This window comes from Lathyrus oleraceus, chromosome 3, assembly GCF_024323335.1.
Source record: "Lathyrus oleraceus cultivar Zhongwan6 chromosome 3, CAAS_Psat_ZW6_1.0, whole genome shotgun sequence".
In the NCBI taxonomy this organism is placed as follows: Eukaryota; Viridiplantae; Streptophyta; class Magnoliopsida; order Fabales; family Fabaceae; genus Lathyrus; species Lathyrus oleraceus.
In genome coordinates, this window is record NC_066581.1 from 399,807,407 (window position 1) to 399,812,360 (window position 4,954).

The 4,954-nt window shown below is 39.0% G+C and overlaps 1 non-coding gene across 1 annotated transcript; it reads left to right on the forward strand.

The window, feature by feature from the left end:
- The first annotated feature begins 2,398 nt into the window (after positions 1-2,398).
- Positions 2,399-2,505, forward strand: LOC127133379 (small nucleolar RNA R71). Its single transcript, XR_007807358.1, has one exon. It is a non-coding gene; the product is annotated as a small nucleolar RNA R71 (small nucleolar RNA).
- The last annotated feature ends 2,449 nt before the right edge of the window (positions 2,506-4,954 follow it).

The following is a 4,954-nucleotide window of genomic DNA, read 5'->3' on the forward strand; positions in this document are numbered from 1 at the left end:
GTATGGGTATTTGGAAAAATCCAGAATATCCATCCAGATAACAAAAGTAAGAGTGTCTAGAAAGACGCTCAAGCATTTGATCTATGAATGGAAGGGGGAAATGGTGTTTGCTAGTTGCCTTATTAAGCTTCCTACAATCTATGCACATACGCCATTCGCCTTCTATGCATTTAGCGACATGCTCTCCCTTCTCGTTCTGCAGACTGTGATGCCTCCCTTCTTGGGCACCACATGTACATGACTTACCCACTTACTATCAGAGATCTGATAGATTATAGCAACTTTCAGTAGTTTAAGGACTTCCTTCTTTACTACCTCGCTCATTACAGGGTTGATTCTTCTCTGATGTTCTCTAGAAGGTTTTGAATCCTCCTCTAGTGAGATCATGTGCATACACACGGATGGGCTTATACCTTTTAAATCAGAGATGTTGTACCCTAAGGCAGAGGGGTATCTTCTTAAAACATTCAAGAGTCGATTTGTCTCATCTTGGTTTAAGGTGGCACTAACTATTACTGGGTGGTTCATTTCTTTATCCAAAAACTCATATCTTAGGTTCTTGGGTAGTTCCTTAAGTTCTTGAGCTGGTTTTTGAGAATTTGGTGAAGGGTCTAGACTAAGATTTAGACATTCGTTAGTGTGAGGTTCCATTTCCTCTAGCCCTTCATCCTTTTCATTCGGGTTTGAAAATGGTTCGATCTTAGGTTCTCCTTGATCGAATTCTCTTATGCATTCATCTATGATATCGATCGCATAACATGCGTCTCCTAGAATTGCTGCCATCAGGAATTTTGAAAGAATGAACTCGATCTTTTCATCCCCTACTTCGAAGGTTAATTTTCCTCTTTTAACATCTATTATAGCTCCGGCTGTTGATAAGAATGGTCTACCTAAAAGGATAGAGATATCTCCGTCTTCTTTGATATCCATGACCACAAAGTCTGTTGGGATATAAAGTTGACTGATCCTAACTGGGATGTCTTCTAGAATGCCTACAGGATACTTAACAAACATATCGGCTAATTGGAGGGACATATTAGTTGGTTGTAACTCTCCTAAGTTTAACCTTTTACATACAACTAAGGGCATTAAAGTCACACTAGCACCTAAGTCTAGGAAAGCTTTGTCGATCACATGACTCCCTAAAATGAAAGGTATAGAAAAACTACCAGGGTCTTTCTCCTTCTTAGCGAGTTTATACTCGGAAATAAAATTGCATTCCAAGGGTTTTAGATCGTCAAGCCTATGCTTGTTGGTTAAGATGTCTTTGAGAAATTTGACGTAAGACGGAATTTGGGTGATAACTTCGGTGAAAGGAATCTCTACATGAAGCTTTTCTATTACTCTTATAAATTTTTGATATTGGTTATTGACTTTGGTTTGTTTAAGTCTTTGCGAATATGGGATTGGTGGTTTGTACGGGGGTGGTGGTTTGTAAGTTTTATCCTTGGCTTCACCTTCTTGGTTGGTTGGTTTCTCGGGTTCTACCGGTTCCTCTTCTTGGTTGGTAGGTACATTTCCTTTGGAAGTTTTGGACTCGCTTATTGCTGGGTTATGAGGCCCTTCATAAGCGGTCCCACTTCGTAACAAGATAGCGTTAGCTTGCCCTCGAGGGTTTGGTTGAGGTTGTCCAGGGAATTATCCTCCAAGTGTAGTTTGTGGGGCTTGGTTTTGTGCTACCTGTGAGATCTGGGTTTCAAGCATCTTGTTGTGAGTGATCATCTGATCAACCTTGGTTCCTAATTGCATTATCAATTCGTTTATGTGAATGTTCTGGTTTAGGAATTCTTTATTTTGCTGAGTCTGGCCCGATATAAAGCTTTCCATGATCTTCTCAAGGTTAGACTTCTGAGGCACAACTTGCATAGGTTGATTTGGTTTTTGGGCTTGATAACCTTGCGGTCTCTGAGGTGCATGATTTTGGATAGGGTTCTGGTTTTTATAGGAAAAATTCAGATGATTCTTCCATCCAGGGTTGTAAGTGTTTGAAAATGGGTTACCTTGGGCGTAATTCACTTGGTCGGTGTTCAGGTTGTTCAAAAGGTTACACTCCGCCGATTCGTGTCCTTTAGATCCACAGAGTTCGCACTTTGTATGGACTACTGCTACGGTGTTAGTGTTTGTAGACATATGTTTGATCCTAAGGGCTAAAGCATCCATTTTCGCCTGCATCATGTCTAGAGAGCTTATCTCATGTATTCCACCTTGGGTCTCCTTTTTCTCTATTGATGCTCATTCAGTTCCCCATTGGTAATGGTTTTGGGCCATATCCTCAATTAGGTCACAATCTTCAGGGTAAGGTTTGTTCATCAGCGCGCCACCAGCGGCAGCGTCGATGCTCATCTTGGTGTTATAATGGAGTCCATTGTAGAAGGTATGAACGATCAACCATTGTTCTAGGCCATGGTGTGGGCAGACTCTTAATAGCTCTTTATATCTCTCCCAAGCTTCGAAAAGCGATTCTCCTTGGTTTTGGGTAAATCTAGTTATTTGGTTTCGAAGAACATCAGTCTTACTAAGGGGTAAATATCTAGCAAGGAATACTCTCCTAAGGTCTTCCCAAGTAGTTATTGAATCAGCTGGAAGTGAATCTAACCATGAACGTGCTCTATCCCTGAGGAAGAAAGGAACTAATCTCAAACGGATCGCATCGGGTGAAGCGCCGTTAGATTTAAAGGTGTCGGCTAGTTGGATAAAAACTTTTAAATGTTGATTCGGGTTCTCAGTAGCGAGACCCGCATATTGGTTCTGTTGCACTAATTGCAACGAAGACGGTTTTAGTTCGAAATTGTTAGCAGGAATAAGGGGGTTTACTATACTCGAACTAGGTTCCTCGTCAGAGGGTTGGGCAAATTCCTTAAGAGGTCTCCGGTCGCAATTCTCGGCCATAGCTTTCTTAATTCGGATGAGTAAGAGGCGTGTACGAGTATAACATTCAGGTTCCGCTAAAGGATCTACTAAATTTCTGGTACTACGGGTTCTTCGCATTTACCGGATAATAATGCCTTAGTCTAGATGGTGTAACAACAGGGTACGAAATTTGACGAAGTTGGTCCCCGGCAACGGCGCCAAAAACTTGATCGTGTGATTGGCAAGTGCACGAATTACGTCAAAGTAATATAAAAGAATATCGATACCACAGAGACCAATCGCCAATCTATCGATTACTATCGTTACGGTGTTTATCTAAGGCGGTATAAAAGAGATATTGGGTTTGCAAAATAACGGTAAATAATAAATGTAGGTAAAGACAGGTTGAATGTAGTTCACGTCAGTTAAGTGATGTTTCGATTGTCTAAATAGAACTACTTATGAGGAAATATTTTCTACTCTTGAAAATAATCCATTTAACAGGAACTGTCGTTGTCGCGTATTCAGAACCGAGTTTACCCTTAAATTAAGGCCTTTTATTGTCACTTATAAAAGGTGCGCAGAACGCTAAAGTAGTAAACTTATTTTTAAGAAATGAGACTCGTAAACTTAGTTGAAAAGTGATTTTGATTTGGAAAGTTTACCCAAGGAGTTTCCTGATTTTAAATCCATCAACGCGTCCGAAAACAGTTTCAAAAATAGTTTTTCCTTAAAGTGATAAAAATTCCTAAATACTAAGCCAGGGTGCTTTCGCACTCCTTTAATAATTAAAACTAACCAAGTTTGTTTTAGAAAACTCAAGTTAAAAATCAAAACAACCTTTAAAGTATTTCTACAGATTCAATATGTGAAACATCTCTGTAACCGCGATCCTTACATTCTAACCTTTAAAAGATTTAGCCAGACACGGTAATATAAACAAACACAATGGTATCGATCATGATGAAAAGTTTATTTTAGAATGTGAGGCGTAAAGAGCGAGTAAAGTGCGGAAAATAAATAAAGTAAAGCGAGTGCGGAAAAGAAATAAAGTAAAGCGAGTGCAGAAAATAAATAAAGTAAAGCGAGTGCGGAAAATAAATAAAGTAAAGCGAGTGTGGAAAATAAATAAAATAAAGCAAGTGCGGAAAATAAATAAAGTAAAGCGAGTGCGGAAAATAAATAAAGTAAAGCGAGTGCGGAAAATAAATAAAATAAAAGCGTAGACAGAAAGTAAATAAAATAAAAGCGTAAATAAGAACCTGCTCCTAACGGAGGGCTTTAGATCTGGTACAAGAAAAATAAACCTTCGACTCCTGAAGCTAAATACGACAGCAACTCGAAGTGACCCAACTCAATCTCACTAAGGTGCGATAACCCCCCGATGGAATAGATTACCGCTATTACAAATGATAAATAGAGGCTTAGTGTTGTAAACTAAGTTGGATGATTTAAAAATGAAATGGAACGAACTATTTATAGAGGATTTCAGCAGCTTGCAAAGACCATGGTGCCCTCCAACTTCTCCTTAGTGGGAACATGATTTCCAAAGGTGCAGCCCGCCATCCCTTCATGGCGCCCGCCATGTGTGTAAATGGGGAAGATCATGGGAACGTGGTGGTTACCTCCTAGTTGAGGGCTGATGACTCATGGATTCTCCTATAGCGGTTGCCATGTGCAACGCCATGTGTACAATTTTCGCCGAAAATCCCTAATTTTAGGTCTTTTTGCTTCGTTTCTTCCAAAAGGGTCCGAATGTGCTAAATATATGAAAACAACATAAAAGAGAGCATAATACAAACAAAATGATACTAAAGTCCTAATAAACATGTGAAATCCGAGTCAAAAACACGGTGTAATTCAGTGTGATCAGAGCGAAAGAAAATTCAACTTTTATGAGCATGTATATCAGGTTACATTATAGGTCATTTTTTACCTATACCATTAAACAAGTGATTTTTTTCAAACTTCAAAAATGCATAACTTTATCATTTCAAATCCAAATGACATGAAATTCATGACCATTTTTAAGGTCTTTGAAAGAGATACAACTTTGATGAAGATACTTTTCTCATTTGAAGCTCACATAAAAAGTTAACCAAGG